The sequence below is a fragment of the Nicotiana tabacum genome, chromosome 5, assembly GCF_000715075.1.
Source record: "Nicotiana tabacum cultivar K326 chromosome 5, ASM71507v2, whole genome shotgun sequence".
NCBI classification, from domain to species: Eukaryota; Viridiplantae; Streptophyta; class Magnoliopsida; order Solanales; family Solanaceae; genus Nicotiana; species Nicotiana tabacum.
Window position 1 is genome coordinate 137,650,789 of NC_134084.1, and position 26,081 is coordinate 137,676,869.

Here is a 26,081-nt window from a genome sequence, read left to right on the forward strand (position 1 = left end):
TAGAACGGAGGTTGTTAAATTTTGAGTTGAAGAAGTCAGGAGCCCGCCTGTATAAGGGAGGCTGAATTATTTTTCAGAAAAGCTGTTAAGGTGAGGAGCCCGCCTGTAGAATGGAGGTAGTGTCATCTTTCAAAAGTTAAGATTCAAGTCAGGAGCCCGCCTGTAGAACAGAGGAATACATTCCAAGATCAAAAAGAAGTCAGTAGTGAGGAGGGGTACAATAAAAATCCCCAGTACCGGCAGAAGGTTTCAACAAGAGGTCCCAGCACAAATTCAAGCGCATGAGTCAAAAGGAAGAAAAGACGAGTCTTGAAAGAAACGGTCTGTGAACATTAAATTATGCCCAGCATAACAAATCTGATGAAGAAAACCGTATCCCCAGAGGAGCCAAAAACAAGCTTCAATGTAGGAAGCAATATCTCCAGCAGACGGAACGGAATAATAAAACTTGTGCTCAGAAAGGCAAAAGGCCAGTGTCCTCCCCAGCAGTTTTCGAAAGAAAAGCACCAGAGGAAACACAAGCCGACAAGAAAGCAAGGCAACCAGAGCAAGTAGAAAATAGATAAGATTTTGTACTTCCTAAGTTTAGTCTAGCTTCATATTTTCCTTTGGCACGGTGTAATAAAGAGATCGGCAAGCAGTAGCAACATTGTGCAACAGCAGTAACAGCAATCCCATGGTAGTCCCAGCTGCCAAAACTTCCCGAACTACATTGACCTGATTCCCTTTTAGCCAGGGATATGTAGGAAACCTTTGAAGCAAGGTTCAGTCAAATCTTTCAAAAATGCTTCACAAGGAATAGTCAAACGGGCAAAAATCGCTCGTGTCCGCTCACTTTATCTTTGTACGAAAACTCTTCGTGTTTTCGGACAAAGAGGGGCAGCTGTGAGCACGTGATTTTTGCCTCACAAGAACTACTCCAAAAGAAATCACAAATAATTTTTCTTTGTATGCAATTTTGAATTTTCGTGGCATTTCGTCTGTGCATGTTTATTTTATCCTAATTAAGGAAAAATACAAAAAAAATGGTAATGCAGGTGCATATGCATTTAGGAATTAATATTGCATTTTTAGAATTAATTAATCATTTGTTTATATAAAATGAAAAATACAAACAAAAAATATATACATTTAGGATTTGATTATATAATTTATTCGGCATAAATGGGAAATCATAAAAATATGCTTGTTTGGTATTTTTAAGTTCGACCGTGTGATTTTGTACTTAATCTAATTTTTATTTAATCTAATTTTGGAATTCAATTTAGGATTTTTAGGTTTTTAATTTTGAAAAAAATTAGTTTTAAAAAAAAAGTAAAAGAAAATGAGTTATAAATGTGAAGGAAAATCGGACCTGGACCGAAATCCAGGCCCAAACCAAATTAACCCCCCCACAGCCCACAACCCAATCCAAACACCATTTTGCCCGGTCCAAATCTCATAAGACATCCGAACGACGTCGTTTTAGCAGGCGATCAATCACAGCCATTGATCCTGCATGATCCAACGGCTCAAAGGCCGTCTCCTTTACCCATTCCCTGGCCCGACCCGTTGCCCGGTTCAAACCGACCCCCAATTAAAACCAAACGACACCTTTCCCCTCAAAGGAATTGATCCAGGCCGTTGATCTCGCTTGATCGAACGGACAGGATTCATTTTCCCCCTAGTATATATGCTTAAACTCCTCACCCACCCCCAAGCCATACCCCCCCCCCCTTCCCACTTTTGTCTCTGACTTTCAGAGACCAAACATATCCCCACCGTCAACCACCATGCACCGTCCACCGGAAATTGCCTCACGGCGGTTCCGATGGTCCAAATGACCCCATCTTAACACCATAGCTTCCCCACGACATCTTCTTTCCAGATCTGATGTTAGTTTCCTTCGAATCAGGCCCCAATGTCTCGAATCTTCGATCAAAGCTTGGTCTAAAAACCCAACCTTTTCCGATGGCTTCCAAATCAACACCATGGTTTCTCCTGACCATCCTCGTTATGGATGCGGTAGTAGTTTAGGTCGAATCTTCCTGGAACTGCTCGAATCTTCATTCGAAGATTCGAGCAAAACCTAAAACTACCCTAATGTACCCCAAAACCACACCAGTCACTCTCCTGACCTCACTCGTAACCAAACCAAACTTGGTTTGGTTCGAATCTGACCAGAAAGGTTCAAACCCCAAATCAGACCCTCAAGAACTCTAATCAAGGAATCTGTCTAAAATTAAAGGAAGGGTTGGTGTCTAATAGACTTTAATCGAGGTATTCTCAATTGAGAATGCTTCGATTAAAGTCCATTCGACCTCAAGAAAGGTCAAATCCAGTTCAAGATTAGGACGTATTTTGGGGTGAAGATTTAGAGGTATTTTTCCTGCATTTCTTTTGTATTCTATGTACATCTTACCTGTTGTAATAATCTATATAATTTTCCTATTTTTCTTTTACTTAATTCAGTCTCATATCCACTAGACCCATTTATTTGATCAAATTCTAGCATTGTTTCTGTTTGTTATAATTGCTATGGGTTACAATATGTGTAATCGATTCAGTTAAGTTCGTCGATTAGTTATTTTATTATAAATCCATGTTCCTGTTAATGCTGATTGAAACAACCTGTTTATTTATTTTTGATTGACTGTTATCGTTTGTTTTAGGTAGTCAGTTAAATTAGTTCTCGTCAATTAATTCACTCTTGTTTGTTAAAACAGAAAGTCTGTCAAACGTTGTTGTGTATATTTGATCCGTGGCCATTTGGTTTCAGGGCATTGTCATTAGGATGACAATGAACTTGCATTCTTGATGTTTGCATTCATGTGCATATTGATTAAATATTTCAGTTTCAGTTTTAAGGATTGTGTTAAGTTCTATGTTGTGTTAAGTCTAGATTGATTTAATTCCAAGTTCATTTGTTCCAATTAATTTCTAACCTTAGTCCTTCAGTAATCAGAAATAAGTTTGGGTACAGTTGAAAGTCAGGTTTAATTTTCAAATCTTTGTTAAAGTTGAAAACAGATTTCAGTTTTAAAAAGTTGTAATGCAGTAGTGTTTGTGTTAGGAGGGCAGTAATATTTAGGGTTTTTAGGGGCAATTTGGGATTGAAACGGTTAAGTTTATATTTTTAGTATTAGTGCTTTGTTAATGGCGGTATTAACTAACACATTAATGGGGAACAAAAGGTAATGAGGGAGCTGTTTAAGTGGAAAAGGCTTTCTTAGTGGCAGATAGTGGAAAATTTCTGATTTTTCAAAGAAGAGAGGGGTCGGGCAGCACCTAGGAGAAAAGAGGATACTTGTATAAAGAGAGGGGAAGGTCTGGACAGAAAATGGCAGACTGAAAGAGAGAAAAATCTGAAAAATACTGAAAAAGAGAGGAAAAAATTCAGAAAGTAAAAATCAGAACTTTTACACTAAGAGTTAGAGTGTTAAGGTTGAACTTTTACATTAAGAGTTTCAGGCTGCTTTTCTTGAGTGTTTAACAAATCAGGAGTCTGTGTCCTTGCATCTGTCTTTGTTTCATTTTGGTACTGCTGGTTTTCAGTTTTAGTATTTCCTGGATTTACTGGTTGTTGTTGTACTGCTGTGTTGTTGTGTATGCTACTGTTGCTTTCTGCACTGATCCTCCTCTTTGTCTCTTTTCTTTCCAAATACCAGGTACACAAATTGATACACTGGTTCTTGTAGGTTAAAACTTGAAGCATAAATACAAAGAAGTGAAGAGTTGAAGTTTTAAATTCATTATAGTTGTCTATTTATTTGTACATGTATTAGAACACCTTTTTCATTAGAATCATGTAAGTGTTTATTTATGTATAATTGGACATGCCTTTTGCAATAGTTTAGTAAGAAAACTGCCCATGTATGTTTAGTTAAAAGGATTGATGATATAGTAACTCTTGTTCTGTTACTTCAGTATTATTTGTTAAATAGCATATATCAAAAGCATGTTAGGCCATTTAGATTATTATCAAACATTCAATAGCTATCTCATTAAACAAATGGTCTATTTTGGAAACTGATAGGAACATTGTTTAATTAGATACCAGTAGTTAATTTAATGCATGCAAATGGTTTAGGATAAAAAAAATTAATTAGAATTCCAAGTTCTTACATTCCAGTAGAACGTCACTTTAAATTTGAAGAAACTTGTTAATAAGATGACACTAATTTTTTACAAGCTATGAATGTGTAGAAACCATTAACTAGCCCTATTGGATTAAGGATGGCCCGGGTCCAGTTTTACCTCACATACATTGGACTTGGGCCCAATAAATGGCAAACGGATCGCCCTTATTGCATCATTTTCAGAATTAACAAATCGTATACGGATCTTAACTAATAACCCGCAAGCATGTAAATAAATTAGGTACTTTTTCTTATTTTATTTTAGAGACGGACGGAAATAGAAAAACATAGTTACTATAGGACGATCCTTTTAAAATAAAATGGAGGTGTGCCTCGCCATAGTAAATCACAAATTGCGGGGCCCTCGGTAAATATTTACTATAAAAATTGCTTTGACTTCGGAATGGACCGTTTTGCAAACTTTCACGGTCCTACCCAAAGTAAATGATACGCTAGTCGCTTTAGGCGCGCCTTTAATAATTTAATTTTCTTAAAACTCGGGTGCATATTTATGTGACCCAAATCAAAATCTCAACAAAGTCGAAATATGTCGATAACCACGGGTACGTTGATGTGACGTGGTTCGAGATATATTTTCACGATGTTGCAATTCTCTATAAAAATAATAATAACAATAAAGTGGTTAAAAGTTGAAATTGCACTATAGTTTTTGAACATGTATTAAAATCAGATATTTTAGCTATTACAACAGTTTAAGCGACCGTGCTAGAACTACGGGATTCGGGGGTGCCTAACACCTTCCCTCGGGTCAACAGAATTCCTTACTTAGAATTTCTGGTTCGCAGACATCATTTGGAAAGTCGAATATTTTCCTCGATTCGAAATTAAAAGTGGTGACTTGGGATACCCTAAATCTTCCAAGTGGCGACTCTGAAATAAACAAACCAATCTCGTTTCGATTGTCCTTTAATTGGAAAAACTCCTTCACCCCCCGTGGGGGGCGGAAAAAGGAGGTGTGACAATCATAGTCCTTTAGCAGCTCCAATCATCTCCACTGCCTCAAATTGAGATCCTTCTATTTGAACAAGTGCTGGAGGCTACAATGATCAGTAAATACCTCACAAGACACACCATAGAGGTAGTGCCTTTAAATCTTCAACGTGTGAACAATGGCAGCCAACTCCAAATCATGAACAGGGTAGTTCTTCTCATGGAGCTTCAACTGACGCGAAGCATAAGCAATCACTCTACCCTCCTGCATCAAAACACACCCAATACCGATCCGAGAAGCATCACAATATACTGTATAAGAACCAGAAGCTGATGGTAGAACTAGAACTAGAGCTGTGGTCAAGGCAGTCTTGAGCTTCTGAAAGCTCGCCTCACACTCATCCGACCACCTTAAAGGAGCACCCTTTTGGGTCAATTTGGTCAATGGCGATGCAATAGACAAGAAACCCTGCATGAACCGACGGTAATAACTAGCCAAACCAAGAAAGCTCCGAATCTAAATAGTTGAGGACAGTCTAGGACAATTCTTAACTGTCTTTACCTTCTTTGGATCCACCTGAATACCCTCACTGGACACCACGTGCCCCAAGAATGCCATTGAACTGAGCCAAAAATCACACTCGGAGAACTTGGCATAAAGCTTCTCCTCCCTCAACTGCTGCAACACAACCCTCAAATGTTGGACACGCTCCTCCTGGCTATGAGAGTACACCAGGATATCATCAATGAACATAATAACAAATGAGTCGAGATAAGGCCGAAACACACTGTTCATCAGATGCATGAACATTGCTGGGGCGTTGGTCATCCTAAAAGACATCATAAGGAACTCATAATGACCATAACGGGTCCTGAATGTTGTCTTAAGCAGACTCGAGTCCCGAATCTTCAGCTGGTGATACCCAGATCTCAAATCGATCTTGGAGAACACCCTCACTCCCTGAAGCTGGTCAAATAGATCATCAAGACATGGCAAACGATACTTGTTCTTGATTGTGACTTTGTTCAATTGCCTGTAGTCAATGCACATTCTCATGGTACGATACTTCTTCTTCACAAACAGAACCGGTGCACCCCAAGGTGACACACTAGGCCTAATAAACCCCTTCTAAAGGAGTTCCTGATGTTGCTCCTTTAACTCCATTAACTCAGTCGGAGCCATACGATACAGAGGAATAGAAATGGGCTGAGTGCCCAGCACCAAATCAATACCAAAATCAATGTCCTAGTTGGCGGCATGCCCGGCAGGTCTACAGGAAACACATCCGAAAAATCTTGCACCACCGGAACCGAATCAATAGTAGGGGTCTCAGCACTAACATCCCTCACAAAGGCCAAATAAGAAAGGCAACCCTTCCCAACCATCCGTTGGGCCTTCATGTATGAATCACTCTACTGGGAACATAGTCTAAAGAACCTTGCTACTCAATCTGTGGCAATCCCGGCATCGCCAACCTTACTGTCTTAGCGAAACAATCCAAAATAGCATGATATGGAGACAACCATTCCATACCAAATATCACATCAAAGTCAACTATACTAAGCAACAAAAGATCAACTCTTGTCTCCAATCCCCCAATCGTCACTATATACGACCGGCATACATAGTCCACGACAATAGTATCGCCCACCGGCGTAGATACATAAACAGATGAAGCTATAGACTCATAGGGCATATCCAGATAATGAGTAAAATACGATGACACATATGAATAGGTGGAACCAGGATCAAATAATACAGAAGCGTCTAGATGACATACAGAGACAATACTTGTGATCACTATATCTGAAGCAATGGCATCTGGTCTGGTATGAAGTACATAGAAATGGTCATGTCCGCCACGTGATTGGCCTCCCCCTCTAAGGCGACCCCTAGCTGACCGAGCTCCACCCCGAGCTGACTGGACGGGTGGTGCAGTAATTGGTGCTGAAGTCGAAGGCTGACTGCTTTGCTGAGATGAACCTATTGAAAGGCGGGGACAATGCCTCTTCATATGACCCAGATCTCCACACTCAAAACAACCGCTCCCAGCAAATGGCGGTGGGGACTGAAGGGAGCCCCGAGCACTGGGATATTTGATAAAAGGCCCCGACATAGATGAACCCTGAGCTGATGGTGCATGAGACGAACTCTAAGTTGGAACTGCACTGAGAGATGAGTGACCCTGATGAGAACTATGAGAACCATCGCTCGATGATTCACCACGGTGAACTGGGAGATCTGCCTAAGCATGCCTGTAAGGACGACCTCTGTCGTGGTGGAACTGACCTCCAAAAGGAACATTACCAAAACTACTTGATCCACGAGACCTATTGGCCTCTCTCTCAACCCGCTCCTAGCTGCGGACCAACTCTATCTGTCGAGCAATGCCGACAACCTCTTCGAATGTAGCACTGGATACTCTCTCTGGTCATAAGTACCCGCAGCTGAAATGTGAGGCCATCAATGAACCTCCTGATACTCTCCCTATCAGTGGGAACCAACCAAACCACATGACGGGCTAATTTAGAAAACCTTATATCGTACTGCGTCACAGTCATATCATCCTGACGCAACTGCTCGAACAGTCTACACAGATCCTCTCTATGAGACTGCTGCATATACTTCTCTAGAAAGAGAACGGAGAACTCCTACCATGTTAGTGGTGCTGCACCGACCGGCCTACGCCTCTCATAAGCTTCCTACCACGTGAAGGCAGTCCCAGAGAATAGAAAAGCAGTGAACGAGACCCCACTAGTCTCCAAAATACCTGTTGTACAGAGCATCCTCTGACACTTATCCAAGAAACTATGTGCATCATCTCCTTCTGCACCACAGAAAGATGGAGGCTGAAGTCTCCCAAACCTCTCCAATCTACGTTGCTCATCATCAGCATAACATAAACCAGATAGTACTGAGCAGCTGCAATTGGCTGGGCTGGTGGCGCTCCAGGTGTCTGGAGTCCCTGCATCATCTCCTCTAGTGTGCAGGCAACGGGAGTCTAAGTACCTCCCCTGGCCTGAGAAGTGGTTGTTGCAGTCGAAATAAAGACCGCCTAAGCAAGGCTGGTGCACATGGTTAGAGTCTGAGCTAAGGCCTCCTGAAGGCCTGGGATCACAATGGGCATCTGGTGCCTAAGCTGGTCCCACTGGTGCATCCACAACTAGGACCTGATCCTGGACCGGGGCAACTAGTGGATCTACACGTGCTGCCCTGGCTGTTGTCCGAGCTGCACCTCTGCCCCTATCGCGGTCTCTACCGCGACCTCGGCCTCTCGCGGCCCTAGCTGGTGATACTGGTGGCTGTCTGTCCTGCCTAGTAGTAATAGTCATCACCATCTGTAAGAGAATAGAATAACAGAAGTTTAGTTACCAGAATAAACAGATTCGTACGACAAGAATTCAAGAATGTGAAGTTTCCTAAGGGTTCTGCAGCTTTTCGAAGAGAAGTATAGACGTCTCTGTACCGATCCACAAGACTCTACTAAACCCGCTCATGGCTCATGAGACCTATGCAACCTAGGCTCTGATACCAACTTGTCACGACTCAAAATCAACTGTCGTGATGGCACCTATCGTGGAACTAGGCCAGACTCTACTGAACAACTCATCACAATAAGAATAACTTTGAAAGTAAAAATGGAAGCATTTGACATTAAAGAAACCTTTTAAAAACGGAATTATTCCCAAAATACAATACAATCCAACCCAAAATTGGGGTGTCACTAAGTACATGAGCATCTAGATCAGAATACAATCCACTACAGAGTCTAGAGAAATAACTTAAATACAACTAGTGATAAAGAAGGAGAGTCAAGGCCTGCGAATGCCGTGCAGCTACCTTGATAGTCTCCGAGCTCAGAAACCTCAATCAGCAGCCTCTGCCGTGACCAGAAACACCTGGATATGCATACGAGGTGCAGAGAGTAATGTGATTACATTCAATTCAGTAAGTAACGAGTATAAACTTTGGACTGAAAAGTAATGACGAACTCAACTACTACAGGTATAATAGAAATAACTGTGCAGAAACGTATGCATGGTTTCATATTAAATAGGCATCTCAAAATAGTAAAGTAAAGCAGACTCGAACAGTATAAAAAATATAAATCTACTACCTTTATATGCTAATGCACATACTGTATGTGATGCACCATGTTGTCAGCCTCATGTGCTCACACTCTCAAATGCTCAATCACTCGGTACTGTATATGGGCCAAACATCCCAGGGAAGATCCATTCCGGAATATATGCATCACTGGCTATAAGTCACCTAGTACCAAGGAAGGTCAATCCATCCCTATGAAGAAGATCCATCTCCAGGTATAAAGTACTTCGGACAAGATTAATATCCAGGGAAGATCCATCCCTCAATAATATCATTCGTGCTCACTTGGGGGGGTGTTACAGACTCCAGAAAGGCTCCTACTGACCAAGTGCTATCATAAACATCAATATAACCGTTGCGGCGTATAACTCGATCCCATAACTATCAGTCATAATCAGGTTCTCAGCCTTGCTCAGTCAACAATCTCTCCAGTCTCACTCACGGGCACACAATGTCATAAAAACTAGCCCGAAACAATGATATGATGTATCAATAAATAACAACTGAGATTGAGATATGATATGAAATGCATGGACATGACTGAGTATATAACATCAATGAAATCAGTGAGATGACAGCAAGAAACAACCACTAGGGGTCCCACAATACCGGCATAAAGCCTAAACATGATATCTAATATGATTTGCAGCTCAATTACTTTATCACATGATGAAAACACAGATAACAACAAGATAGAGTCACTATACAATGCCATGGAATCAGGTAGGTCACAATTCGCATGGTGCACGACCGTCACTTGGCATGTGCGTCACCTCAATACCAATCACATAACACATAACTCGAGGTTTCAAACCCTCAGAACCAAGTTTGAAAGCGTTACTTACCTCAAACCGAGCAAATCTCTACTGCGCAATACCTTTGCCTCTCAAATCAGCCTCCAAACATCCCGAATCTAGCCACAAGTAGTACAATACAATCAATAAGGCCTAAAGGGATCAATTCCACAAGAAAAATACTAAATCATAGCCAAAATCCGAAATTAGCTCAAACCCGGCCCCCGGGCCCACGTCCCGAAATCCAATAAGTCACAAAATTCGAAAACTCATTCACTCACGTGTCTAGCCATACGAAATTTATCAAAATCCGACATCAAATGACCATTCAAATCCCCAAAACTTACTTTCTAAATCTCTAGCCTCAAACCCCCAAATTTCACCTCAACACCACACAATCTAGGTGGGAAAACAATGGGAAATCAAGATTTATGATAAATAATGAGTACAAGAAACTTACCTCAAAAATTCCCTCAAAATCCTTTTCAAAATCGCCTAAGCCCAAGTCCAAAATGTTGAAATAAGACTAAAATCGCAAACAATTGTTTTTAAACATTCTGCCCAGGCTTTTCGCACCTGCGGGCCTCTATCTGCATCTGCGGAACTGCATTTGCAGTCAAAACTCCGCTTTAGCGAAAAGTCACATAAACCACTGCCTCCGCTTCTGCGTTCAAAAGATCGCATCTGCGCTCATCGCATGTGCGGAAATAGCATCGCACCTGCGGACAACACTCGCATATGTGCCCCACAGCTCGCTTCTGCGACCATCGCAGGTGCGGGAAATTCTTCACACTTGCGACCTCTGCCCAACTCATCCTTGGCCGCATGGACCATCCCTGCCACGCTTCTGCGGGCTCGCACCTACTGTGCCCACTTCGCAGGTGCGGTTACACCAGTAGCAGCAACACTTCAGCTGCATTCCTCAACTCAAACTCAAGTCGTTAACCACCCGTAATTATCCCGAGGCCCTCGGGGCCTCAACCAAACATACCAACAAATCCCAAAATATCATACGAACTTAGTCGAATCCTAACATCACCTCAAACAACAACAAAAATACGAATTACACTCGGATTCAAGCCTAATGAACTTCTAAACTTCCAAATTCTACAAATGATGCCAGAAACTATCAAAGCACGTCTGATTTACCTCAAATTTATCACACAAGTCATAAATGACGCCACGAACTTACTCCAACTTTCAAAAATCCAATCCGACCCCAATATCAAAATTTTCATTGCCGGTCAAATTCGCCAAAATTTTAATTTTCGCCAATTCAAGCCTAATTCTATTACGGACCTCCAAATCACATTCCGGATGCGCTCCTAAGTCCAAAATCACCTAACGGAGGTAACAGAACCATCAAAATTCAAATTCGAGATCGTTTACACATAAGTCTACATCCGCTCGATTTTTCCAACTTAAGCTTTCAATTAAGAGACTAAGTGTCTCAATTTACTCCGAATTCACTCCGAACCCAAACCGACCAACCCGATAAGTCACAATACAGTTATACAACACACAAGAAGCAAGAAATGGGGGAAACGGGGCTACAACTCTCGAAACGACCGGTCGAGTCGTTATAATTTAAAAATTACGTAGTATGTTTTTAAATTTTGTTCAATTTATCATTTTGAGCAAATATTACGATATAACTTGTTACAATTTGAATAATAGAAAGTGATTATACAAAGATTTCCTATGTTATATCACTAATCTTTATACTCTTCGGTAAATGGGATCATATCATTTAAAAAACATTTCCTATTTGTAACTTTTGTTCCCCTTCTTCGTTTATTTTGGGGATAATTTTACATAAATACAACTCACACATTTGACTTGCAACATAATAGCCCAGTTATAAATTTATAAATCTGTAGCCCAAAAATAGTCGGCTAATATTTGTAAAAAGAGTATTTTTTAGATTTTTTATTCGGCAACGGAGTTTAATCAGGATAATTATCTTATTTAGATGAAGTCATGAGATTTTCTAATTCTTCTGTCGTATAATTTCTCCCCCAATTTGTCTTTACTGCTGCAAGTTGTCCCCCAATTTTTCGTTGATTCTACTTATATTGTAAAATTTAGAAACAATTGTTGCAAGTTCGTGATTTGGCTAAGAATCAACAAGAAAAGTAGATTTATACATGAATTATTCCAAAAAAAGGAAGAAAACATGAAAAAAAAATTAATTTGATTATACATATGCGGTACATGTATAATGATGTATAACTATGTATAAACTTGTATATGGAATGTATAATAATGTATATCAAAAGAATAAGAAAAAGAGAAGGAGAAGATAAGTGATGTTATGAACATATATACACATTTATATATAATTATATATATTTATACACATTTATACACAATTATACAATAATGTATAAGTGTGTATAAATAGTGGTTATACAATATTTATACCAGAACACATCTAATATTCAATATTACACCTCTATTTCAGTATCAAAATATCAAAAGAGAGTTTTTTAGAGGAAGTTAGATCTGAAAATTAAAGAGGAGAGAAGATGGAGATGGAATTGTTTTATAAAAGAAGATAAAACTGGAACATCATCTGAAGAACTTGAAAAATGTCTGAATACAACACAAGACCTTTTTTTCATTCTTCGGTGACTTTACTGACTTCATCGTCGACCTATTTACCTTGAAAATTGAAGGAACAAAATGGAGGATATCTGCAACTCTTCAACCCCTTTCCAGCAATTTGAGAAGAAACAAAAAATTATTAATGAAGTATAAACGCATTTTGTCTTAAAAAAATTCACATTGCACAAAAAAAAAGGATTGTTGTTATTACAGTATAGAAATAGCGATTTAGTCTCCTTGAGGAGATGTTTATTACAGTAATGGAAAAGGCCTTCCTGTTAGGTTGAATGAGAGAATGACTGCTGCTTCTAAAAGAGGAAGAAGCATTTGGATATAGGTTTTGGTGAAAAGTTGAAGAAAGACAAAAGAAGAATAAAGGAGGCTAGGTTAACCAATGAAAATGGGCTATGCATTATTTGCAAAATGGGTTATGTCGGGTAAAGTTCCAAAATGTGAGCTATTTTTTGTTCTGAAATTGGGCCGACTGACATAGAGTGTAATTCTATCTTTATTTTCCCCAATAACTTCTAAAAAGTTTTTCCTTTGACTTTGGCCTCTAAACAGCTATCTCGCTGACTTGCTAATTATCTAGCTGACTCGCTAACTCGCTCTCATTTCCTATAAGATTTATTTATACCTTTAGCTAATTAAGAGATATTTATTCTCAGAATAATGTAATCGATTTTGATAAATTACCTATCCTTTTATAAGGGTCGTCTAGGCAATTTACACTTCACACCAATTCTATTTCTATGGTTGAGTTAATTTTAACATTTTGAGGTTCACACAAACAGTCAAACACATTTTCATCAATGTATAAATACTTATTTACAAGACAATTTCCAAAAACTTAGTACTTGCAAGGAGAAAGTTGCACAAATTTCTTTTTAAGGTATGTGATATTGTGTATTTAAGCTTGAGAAAAAAAAAATATGGATGTGAAGTCCGTCTCTTTGAAATTGAATGGAAATGTCACTCTCTTTATTAGCATACACTGACATCTCTCATAGTCATAATCTTAGATTCTTAGTACATATTGGACCAAATAAAATTGTAGAAGGGGCAATGAATCCCTTTAATTAGTTTTTATTTATAGAGAGGAAATCAAGAAAGGTGGTCCTCTTGTGTATTCAAATCGCCGGAAGTTTGATAGTTATGGTGAAATTTAAGGGACACAAGAAAAGTGCTCTTCTTCCAATACATGCATGCATGTTCGAAGGCAAGTAACCCACCATTGTCATTCATGCCTACTAGCTAGTCTCTTTGACAATTAACACAGCTTAAAGTTCGGAAACAACGTCTTTACCTGCATAAGGTATGAGCACGGGTGGCAAACAGACGGGTCGGGTCGGATATGAGACGAGTCGAAAATGGGTAATGAAAAAAATGGATAAATTATCCGATGTGATCCATATTTTATACTGATAAAAAAGGATTAATCAACGGATAATATGAGTAACCATATTATCAATGTCTTCATGAATATGATCACTTTTGAGAGAATTCCTAATCTTCCAAATTTGAGAAACCCCCAATTTGAGGTTTTATAAATATAAAAGTTAAACCCATTAGTTATCCATTTTCTAAATGGATAATATGGTTCTTATCCATATTTGACCCGTTTTTAAAAAGTTCATTATCCAAACCCATTTTTTAGTAGATAATATAGATGATTAACTGTTTTCTTTTAGCTATTTTGCCCCTCCTAGGTATGAATAAGGTCTGTATATATATTATCTTCCTCAAATCTTACATCGTGGGAATACACTGCACTTGTTGTTATTATTATTATTGTAAAGTCCAGAAAACTTACATGTATCCAGTTTGGATGTTTGTATAAAAATGAATATTATTTGATTATGGTTAAGTGATAGACCATCTGTAAAAGAAATATGTCATGTGTTTATTGGTTTGATGCAAATATTGATTGTTTTGGATGTAACGTCTAATCAAATTTTCTTGAATAAGGAAGAAAATAGAGTAATATATCTAGAATGAATTGGTATGGAAGTACAAGGTGATATGAATGTTATAGAAATTAGAATGGTTTGTAATATATGTGGAAGAACAAATACAATATATAAGACTTAACTATAGTCAAAATATAACTATAGTGAATATGAAAAATAGAATAACTTAATTACAACTTGCTAGCTAGTTAGAATTGGACCATGTACCCTCATTGATACGGAGTTTGGCCACTTAACCACCTCACATATATAGGCTCGGATTTAATATGCAGAAAATTGGCAAATGGTTTAAATTGGTTCACAAGAATCATAAGTGGAACACAATTCCAGTTCATTCCCTGCAATTGTACATTGTATCAATTCCAATATTTTTATGAGAATGGTCAAAGTAAACCTCCACTCAGTTATACTAGTCTATATAGGGTCACGAACTGGGCTAAAAGAGAAATCACACGTGACTAGTGTTGTTATCCATCCCAATCCAAACAGTATTCTGAAATCAAATGTAACATCACTATCACATATATAGTCCATTCACGAAAACTCCTTTGGTAAATAAACCCAAAAACTTGAAACTATTGATCTTCAGGAGAGCCTATCTAAGAAAGAGCCATGCCTTCCCTATTTGACAATTGAAGGTTGAAATTTCCAGATATATATATATACACACACATACTACGTATTAGTAATTATTTTCATCAAGCTTTTACCAATATTTGGGGCAGCCCGGTACACAAGGCATCTCGCATTCGCGCAACGTTTGGAGAAAGGCCGCACCACAAGGAGTGTGATATAGACAATCTACCCTAATGCAAGCATTAATGACTGCTTCACGGGTCGAACCCGTAATATATAGATTATACGGAGATAACTTTAACCAACATTTGTTAGTCCACATATTGACTTTGTCTTTTTGAATACATGCCAAAGAATAAAGGATATGACTTTTTTAATTAACTAGCATTAGGGTTAAAGGTGGCTAACGGGTCGGGTTGGACCGGAACCGGACCGGCCCAGACCGATTTAAACCGGAACCGGACCGACCCGGTTCATAGGGGGCCGGGTGGGCTGGGTAGGGGGGTTAGGCCGGGGACGGAGGGATTCGTTTGGGCAAGCGGTTAACCGGGCCCGGGTAACCTGGTTGGCATGAACAATGCCCGAACCGGTTAACCCGGTTGGCATGAACAATGCCCGAACCGGTTAACCCGGACCGGCCCGGACCGGTTAACTGTCAGAATTTTTTTTTTTGTACTTTCCTGCAGCGTGGGGCCCACTATCCGTTGGAAAATCAGATTTTTCATCACATATCCGTTGGCTCTCTTTTCTTGAATTTAATTTGTCGGAAGTTGTCATTCGGAAATTTGAAGTTTGAAGTTCAAAATTGATATACTTGCTTGACGTTTGTTCGTGGTAACACCGGAATTGCGTAATCAAGTGCTCAATTTATTGTCGAATTCGGTGCACTCCCTCCAACTCTTTCTCTTATTTAATATTTTAATTGCATATTTAATTTTAGCTTATACTTTAATTTTTACAATATGTTTAGTGCTGCTAAAAGAGCGTGTAGAAAAGTTACTGGTAGGGGTGGAAATAAAAAAAGAGGTAGTCCTGGAGCTTCTGATAGTAATAGTAATGACCCATTAACACATGTTTCTGAATCATCGCCTAATGGTGGCATGAAAATGGAAAGCAATTTCCTGTTCTTTTCGCTATGGCTCGGGACGTGCTGAATGTGCCAATTTCTACTGTTGCATCGGAGAGTGCATTTAGCCAAGCAAGACAACAACTTGGAGACACCCGCCACTCATTGGGAAGCAATGCTTTGGAAGTTTTAGTATGTTTCAGAGATTGGATTAGATCGGAACGAAGAAATCAAGGAAAGGAAGATGTTGATAGCCCAGAAGACGAGGAACTTGGAGATATATTAACACATGAAAACCCATCTGAATTTAACACGCCAGAAGAAGGTCAATCGGTTCATATTGATTATGATGAACTTGCTAGGGCGATGCAAAACATTTGAAATTACTACTTTACTAGTTTACTTGTTGAAAAAAATGTAAACATTTCATTTTGTAAGTTTGAAAGTTGAAACTTGAAATTAAGAAATAAAGTAGCACTTGCAATAAGTGCAATTTTTCCCATCTTACTTGTATTCTTTTAATTAATACAAAGTATTAATATAACTTACAATAGTTATACAAAATTCCAAAAAAAAAAAACAATACACTAAACTCGGCCCGGCCCGGCCTCCTCAACCCGTAACCCTTATGGTTCAATTTTTACCCGGATTAACCCAGCCCGCTAAACCCGTTACTGTACCAACCCGGAACCGGCCCGGCCCGAAACCCGAACGGGTAAAAAAACGGACCCGGCCCGGCCCACCCGTTTAACAGCTTTAATTATGGTACACGCGCGTTGCGCGTAAACCTGTGATAATGATCATGAGTATAAGATTATGAAAATTAGATAAATAATTTTAAATAATATGTTTAAGATGTAAATAAAATTAAAATGAGCTCATAACAATGATTAATACAAAGTCTCTAAAATAAATAATACTGAATTAATACATTAGAAAATAGTTCAGAAAGATATAGTTTAAAATCAAAAGACTCTGCAGATTTAGAAGTTTATATTGATTAAATAGATCAAAGTTGAAAAACATCTATTATACTTTTCAATCAACTTCTCAATACGAAAGTCAAACTGTTTAATTCTCATCTTATTATGTCAGTTATAATTTTTTACATTATAAATTATCGGTATTAGGAAAATAAAATTTCTATAATTAAAAGTATTTAGTAGAAGTATTAGGTTTTAGCAAATAAAAAACATAAACCTCAATCAATATAACGTGGCAAAAAATGAACAAAAGAAGTAACTTTTTATCTATAAAAACATTAAAAAGCCACAATGCGAAACAAAAAACAAAACTCATCTTACTCTTTCTTTTCTCTTAAGCTTGTTATTATTTTTTTCCTTTTGAAGATTTCTTATATTACACATGTTAAATAGGGAAGGTTTTGGGACACAAAATTTAGTTGATTTTGAAGTCCTAAATATTAGGAAAATAATTAAATGTCTATTCCTAAATATTAGGGGATAATTAAAATGACTATTTTGTCCAGTATAAAAACTTTTTTTAAAGGATAAAAAAGACGAACGACATTTCGCTAAGAGTCTTCGTACTTTTAATATATTATATAGATAGATAGATATGAAGAGTAAACAGGCATATTGTTAGAATTTAATGATCTAGATTCTAGGGATTATATCAAATGAGAAAATAAACTAACACAATAATATTCCAATAAAATTATAATTTATGCATAGAAGACTCTAGGAAGGAACCATGTGAAATGGAAAAGAACTTGATCCTCCAGCTATAAAACGTCCATTTCGAATTTAATTTAGTTTTTCTCCACTTGAGGCATTCACCAGCAAAATTTCAATGACATGTTGTCCGTGTTTTGTTCATTTATATAGTTAAGTAAGAATTCTTAATCTTAATGCGCCTAGATAGGATGTTACCAACTTTTGGAAAGCATACATTATTCATATTTTTTAGAAAAATAATGGAGTCAATATCGCTAATTAAACTTTCTTTTATTGAGAAAAATGCCTATTGCTAATATAAAATTCTTTCAGTTTGTTGTGTGGAGTCCAAAATATATGTGATAGATACTATTAGCATATTATTTAATGTTCAAAGTAAGCTTGCCAAGTTCAAACTTCAAAGGAAGCTTCTTAATTACATCTACATTTGTTTTTTAAAATCATTTCTAAGACAACTTTTTTTAAACAAAAATAACTTGTTTAATATCAAATTATAGGTTTCAAGAATATAAACCACCTCGAGCTGAAGTTTTCAAAATTATTGCTTGAATTTTAAAATAATACTAATTAAGCCATCTTCTCATAAACAAACTCATCTAAACGCAATAGAAAACGTAATCAAAACAGGAAAATATGTTCCAAAAAACGTTTCGAACATATTTCCGAGGGAGAAATCAATTTTTGAAAACCCTAAATCAAAAAACAAATACAATTTCAAATTAGAAATCTACACAGTACAGCCACTCACTAAAATAATAGCCAATAAATGTATATATTTTTTTATATTAAATATTAATATATAAAAATATACATATTTTATATATAATCAATGTATATTTATATATTTGACTAGCAACTATAATTATTTTCAGTGTCAAATGTGTTAAAAACTCATTTCAATGGCACCTAGAATTGTATAATCACATCCCGCGTATATATCGATTTAGTATGTTGTTCTCCTACTACTAGTTTCCATTGAAATTTCCTATAAATATTTTAATTTCCTCACTTTTCAGTTTATAATTTTCTTTTTTGATTCCCACGGAAATGTCCCTCCATAAATTGTTAGGCTCAAAGCATAGACGGTTCCATTCCCTTTTTTAGGGGGATTTCATGATTTCAGCAAATCATTTATGAAGATTTTTTTTTCGATCCCCAATTGATGAAGTTAACATAATATCAAAATGAAATTATAATAACATATTTGAATTAGACTGAGTTAACCATGGAAAAAGGGGGGAAAAAAGAAGTGAAACAATATTTATGCAAGAACATACTAAAGTTAGGGAAAAGGTGAAATATGTACTTGAAAAAGGTCATAAAAATTAATCAAAGTATGTGTTTGACCAAAAAGTGTAAAACCCTTTTTGTCGAACTAATTATTAATAATAAAGAAAGTAAATCTTAGCCAAAACATAATTAATTCCAGATCCAAACATGCAGAGTACGAAATAGAAGAGGAATAAGAATGCGTAAGATTTCTTAATGTAATAATCGTACATCAAACATGAGAGATGAGCTTACATCTAGGGCAGATATGCATCATAATCATGGGAGCAAGGAAGGGGAAGAGAGATAATTGTTGATGATGAAGAGATTCCTCTTGTTTACTCTTTTATGGTAGCTATCCTCCTGAATCTCTCCCCTTTATCTCTTCTTTTTTTTCCATATATATAGTTCCTTTCCGTTTTATCCAATAGTCTTTGACCGGCATACTTTCTTACGACTGTACCTTTCGTCGTCTGCTCGAACACAGCGTTTGTTCTGTGATGTACGCTTTCCAACTATTTGACCCTGACGATGGCCGAGGTGCTCTTTGTTATCTCGCCCCGTGGGCATGATTACAACTTGGTCGACCCTATATCATTCCTCTTAAGGACGATCATTCTAGTCAGATTTTGACCCATACAGTTAGTCCTTCCGTCCGTCGAGGTCGCCTCTTAGCAGGCTCCACGGGCGGACTTTGTCGATTCGAAAGTTAGGAGAAATCTGAATGTTGCGCATTGAGCGAGATCCTTAGGTCGAGGTGGCGACGTGACACTTCAATGGTACCATCGGACCGTTACGTTCGTTCGGAGTTGAATCATTGTATTGATTCGATGCATCATAAATAGCCACTATCATTATGGCGCACGTTTCCCAGGTACCGTATCGTTTCTTGTGCCCTATCAGTTTTGATTGGCGACTCTCGGGTTTCCCGCTCAGGATATTTGTGTTCCTATAAATAGGGGAAACCACCATTCTATTGCTACACCTTTCGATTTATCTAAAGAATTTTGCAAACCTTTACCTTTTTCAATATTTCAAACTTCTGAGTTCATTCTCTTGTTAGTCAGAACTTGACGCTACCATCTTCTCTTTTTCTTCCTCATACTCATTTATTCTGATCAATCCAGACCAATGGCTAGTACCTCTTCCCACACAGACATGCTCATCGAAACTCTGGTGCTGGAAAATGATGCACTTATTCTCAGAGAAGGAGTGGAGGCGGCAAAAGATGAGGGGGTTCCAACGACGGCTGAAATACTGCCCCGTCCGGGGAAATTATAGACCGATTTCAACAGCCCCAGAGAAGAACCGGATCCTGCATCCTCTACCATGGATGAAGCGGCGATTGCGGTGCTCAAGACCAAATGGGGAATTCCAAATCATATTGAAATGGTGCCAGCGATAGGGACGAACATTGTACATCTGCACCGCTCAGGGTACTGCGCATTCTACGCGTACCCGTTTGTTTTCGGGTATACGCTTCCTCTCCCCTCCCTAGTGATGGACTTCTTCCACTTCTATGAAGTGTGCCCGGCTCAGCTTTCACCGTACTTATACAAACTCTTCCTCATGCTGCTCAAGTACGCAGAGCTCGCTGGTCGAGAGGTCACTTTGGGGTATATTTTTGCCCCTCAACTTATTCGAGGCACGATTATCCGCATGCGCCACCGAGGAACAAAGAGTTTGGTGGTGAAGATGGACGACAAGGCTAATCGCCATTTCTGGGAGAGCTATTTCTACGTACGGACCGAGCACCTTGTGGCAGACCCGACAGGGTTTCCCGAGACGTAGAACTTCTCCCGTAAGTTTTCCTTTGTTTATTTTGTGACTCCTCTCGAGGTGGTGGCCGACAGTTCCTCTTTAGGTGACATTGCTAATTTGTTTTTTGCTTTCGCAGCTAAGAGATTGCCTCCCCTGCCAGTTGATGACATCCGCGAGTGGGTAAATGCTATTCTTCCCCATATAGTGGGTGTCCGGGAGTGGGCGTCTTTCTACGAGAGATACAGGCGTAAACCTCTTACTGGTGAGTCGGCCTATTGCAGTTTCCTTGTTCTTTGCCTTATAATTTGATATTGTCGTATATATGATCGTTTTTCTCTATTGACAGGGAGAGTGCGAAATGTGAGGGCTCCTCCGCTCGCGTTTCTTCAATCGACGCCTTCTACCCGGCCCGCACCGAGGTCTGCTTCCCGGCCTATATCGAGAGCTACTCAATCTACGCCTGTGTCCGGGGCCGTGTTCATGGAAATTACTCCTCAATCGGAGACTCCGGCTCCTGCCATCCGCTCAAGGGCGAATCTTCCCGTGGTGGTAGCAGAGAGGGCCCGTCGAAGAGACGAAGAGTGGAGTCTAAAGTGGCTCCTTCAGCCGAAGCACCTTCAGGGGGCGACCCTCCCTTGGTGGTGTCTGAAGTTGGCAGTGGTGCTAACCCGGCCGAAGAGTCAAACCCGATGGCAGGGGCTTCGGTCGTTGTGGATGATCAACGAGCTATTACGATAGATAAACGGGGTCCCGAGGCTGCTGTTGCCATTTTGGGTTGCCCTTCGTCATCTGGACTGAATCGCGCTTCTTCTTAAGCCGCAGAGAGGGGAAAGGGTATCGTGGTTGATGACTACGAGTCTGAATCTGTACTTATTTTAAAATGAAATTTTTGCGTTCTGAGGCTTCAAAAACCTCAATTAGCATCACCTCGATTTGCGTGTGCAGTCCGGGCACGTGGCCAGAAAGCTTATATGTGAAAATCTGTGAAAAATGATAAATTTTGACTATAAAATGAGTTAATTTGACTTCAGTCAACATTTTGGGTAAACGGACCAGGACCCGTGATTTGACGATCCCGGAGGGTCCGTAGGAAAATATAGGACTTGGGCGTACGCCCAGAATCAAATTCCGAGGTCCCAAGCCCGAGAAATGAATTTTTAAAGAAAATTATTTTCTGAAATTGTTTAAAGGATTTGGAAATGAATTTTGATTAAAACTCAAGGGTATCGGGCCCGTATTTTGGTTCCATCACCCGGTACAGGTCTTATATACGATTTGAGACAATCCTGTGAAATTTGGTGAGAAATGGATGTCATTTGACGTGATTCGAACCTTAAATGCAAATTTGGTGTTTTAAGAAGTTTTGAAATACTTCTTTGATTTTGAGGTTTAATTCAATATTAATGATGTTATTTTGGCGATTTGATTGCACAGATAAGTTCATATGATGTTTTTGAGTTAGTACGTATGTTTGGTTTGGAGCACCGAGAGCTCGGGTGAGTTTCAGATGTGTTTCGGAAGGTTTTAAACTCTTAAAAAGTTTCAAGTTTTCAGTTGATGGTATTGTGGTATTTTTTTTCTTCGCATTCGCGGGAGGACCCTCACGAACGCGGTGAGTTAATTGTGCTGAAGGAAAATTCCTTCTACATAAACACAAGACCGAGGTTGCGAACGCGAAGCTTTGGGGGGTTTTCCCTTCGCGAACGCGTTCCTGGTATCGCGAGCGCGAAGGCTTATGGCCTGGTTAGGGGGGAGGGAAACTTATACCTACGCGAACGCGACCACCTGGACGCGAACGCGACCACCTGGACGCGAACGCGACCACCTGGACGCGAACGCGAAGGCTCGAGGAGTTACTTCTCCGCGAACGCGAAGGTCTGTCAGACCTAACTCATCACGAACGTGATAAGCTTGTCGCGAACGCGATGACCAAATCCTCCCAGTTATTTTAAAAGTCCAGAAACAGAATGCATTACGGGATTTAACCCATTTTTCACAAACTTCTTCTTCTCCACACCTCTTGGGCGATTTTTGAAGAACTTTTTCACCATAACCTCTTGGGTAAGTAATCTTTGACTTGTTTTCTTCCATTTTTATCAACACCCACTAGATTTCTAGGCCTAAAACATGTGATTAAGGGTAGAAAATTAGGAATTTGGGTAGAGTTAGGACTTTTGATTATTTGGGAATTTGACCTCATTTTGGGGTCGGATTTCAAAATAAATTATATATTCTGGCTCGTGGGTGAATGGGTGATCGGGTGTTGGTCTGAACCTTATGTTTTGACCAAGTGGCCCTAGGTCAATTTTTGAATTTTGGGGAAGAATGGTTAGAAAGCTATAATTAAGCATTGGAATTGGATTGTTTAGCGTTTATTGATGTTATTAAGTCGATTATGTCTAGACACAATTGATTTGGAGTCGAGTTCGAAAGGAAAAGCTGTGTTTGAGGATTGAGTTGGTCGTGAAAGTTCGAGGTAAGTGTTTGGTCTAACCTTAGCTTGAGGGATTAAGAATTGTGTCCTATTTGCTATTTTTTTCTTGTTGAGTACGACGTATAGGCATGGTGACGAGTATCTATACGTTGGTGTCAAGTATGACCGTGAGTTTTATATTGTGATTTTCATGACTTTATTGTGTTATTCATGCCTTGGTGAAGGTTTCTATTGTTGTGTAAAGATTTTGGAAATAATTGTGACCTATGAACATTAAGGAGCGTTGGCTCAAGTTGTATAACGAATTGTGAAAGTGTAAGTGATAATTGAACCTCTAGAGCATTGGCTCGAGTTGTGAAGTGAATTGTGAAGTAAAAGTGAGAAAGAGAAGAGATCATTATGTTTCCCCCTTGCCGTGCTATTGTTGAGTTGTGGTTCCCTTGCATTGTGTTCTTAATTGATATTATGGATGCTTAGGTTGATGATTTTTTGTGTTGGGTAAGGATTATGGTTATTCTCGGGTAACAAGTTTGGTTATAGTTGTTTCTCCCTTGCCGGGATGTAATTACCTATGTCGTCGGATCCTTTGCCGGGATAGTGTAGACCTTATTGATCCCTTGTTGGGACTCTCGTTATAATTGTAAATATTATATGTGGATCGGGTTGCACGTCGCAATAATATTATATGTGGATCGGGTTACACGCCGCAACAATATTATATATGGATCGGGTTGTACGCCGCAACAATGATATATATGGATCGGGTTGCACGCCTCAACAATGATAAATGATATGGATTGGGTTGCACGCTGCAACAAAGATATATATATCGGGTTGCACACTGCAACAATGATATGGATCGGGTTGCACGCCGCAACAGTGTTGTTATATATTGGGATCTGGTTGCGCGCCGCAATAATTATTGATACAAGTGTGGTTAGCTTGGATATTAGTTTCTTTTGTTTTGCTGTGAATTCTAAGTTGCCCTTAGACTGTTACTCTTGATTTACTATTAATACTGGTATACCCCCGAAGCATGTATCCCCTCCCATCCTTACTTGTTCATTTCTGTTTTATTTCTCAATGTACATTATATACTGCAAAGGTTTATTTGGTAGTCTGGTCCTAGCCTCGTCACTACTTCGCCGAGGTTAGGCTAGGCACTTACCAGCACATGGGGTCGGTTGTGCTGATACTACACTCTGCACTCTTTGTGCAGACCCTAGTGTTGTAGACTTTGGATCGCGGTGGGAGTGCTGATTCTTGTTCATCAGGCGACCCGAGGTAGTCTTGCAGGCGTCCGCAGGCCTTGGCTTCACCTTCCATCTACTATTCCTGTTTCTTTCACGCATTTCTAGAGACACTGTTGTATTTATTTCTTTTCGACCTTTATTTGTAGTGTTCTTAGACCGTCTGTGAAAATGTGACACCAGTTCTGGGTAGTCAAGATTCAAACAGTTGTATTGGATTCATGTTCTGATAGCTTATTGCTTTTTCTTCCGCTTATGTTAAATTCCGCTGTTTAAATGTTATTACTTCGAAATTGTTAATGAATATAAAATGGGTAAAAGGTAAATTGTGCAAATAATTGGCTTGCCTAGCTCGTATTAGTTGGCGCCATCATGACTCCCGAGGGTGGGAAATTCGTGTCGTAATAGAATCCGACCTCGATCCTGATGATGTTAGGATGTTTGAGGAGGGCTTTACCTGCACTATGGTAAAAGCGGGAGGTCCTTCCCGAGTACTTGAGATTCCATCGGATCTCAATCTTCTATGGGACACAGAGGGTTTGGTGCCGTAGTTCGACCTTCTATGCTCTGCCGCAGAGTGTGAGGCACTTCGGGATATTAGCGACGTCAAATTATCGCATGAAGTGGACGCCATGGGCCTGAGGGTAAGTTTGTTCTCTTTGTTTTTTGTCCCCCTTTTGTTTTTGGCGGCCTTGGCCTTTACCGACTATTTTCTTTGTTTAGTCTTACATGCTGGAGATCGAGAGTTCTTGCAGGGCCGAGACCCGGGCCAAGATTTTTCTGATGATGCTGGAAAAGTATCGGCGTTACCGCAACAAATGCCATGAGATGTATGAGCGGCTCTGGGCGATCATTGGAAATCAATCTCTCGAGGAGGAGCTAGAGAAAAGGAATCGGGAGCTGATAAAGTCTATTCGCAGGAATAGTGAGCTCGAGGAGCTACTTCGTGCAAAGGACGAAGAACTTGAGTTGGGAAGGGGGGTCGCTGCAGAGTGTGAGCATCTTCAGGCGAAGGTGTTGTCGTTGCAATCCGAACTTGATCAAAATACCGTCAGAGTTGAAGCTTTGAGTGTAGAATGGATGGGGAAGTTAGCCAAATTGGAGAGGGAAGTGTCCGAGTTGGAGAATGCCGAGAATGCTGGGGCGTCGGCCTCAGTAAGGGCGCCGGCATTGGAGGACACTATCTATGTCCTTCAATCCGAGCAGGAATCCAAGAGGCAATGGTCACGCTAAGGGAGGCGAGGATCGAAGAGCGCATTGGCGAAATTGACTGGGAAACTTCAAACTTGGGAGATCGAGTCGCTGTACTCGAGGCTGAAAAGGCACAATTGTTGGCCCAAGTTGAATCTGCCTCTACCGTTGTTCCTCACCTCTTGCATGAGCTTTGGGTTCATGCAGAGGCCCAACGAGACATATACAAGAGTTTGTGGGAGGCGGGAAATGTTTCTGAGGCTGCTTATAAAGGAGACCAGATGAAGGC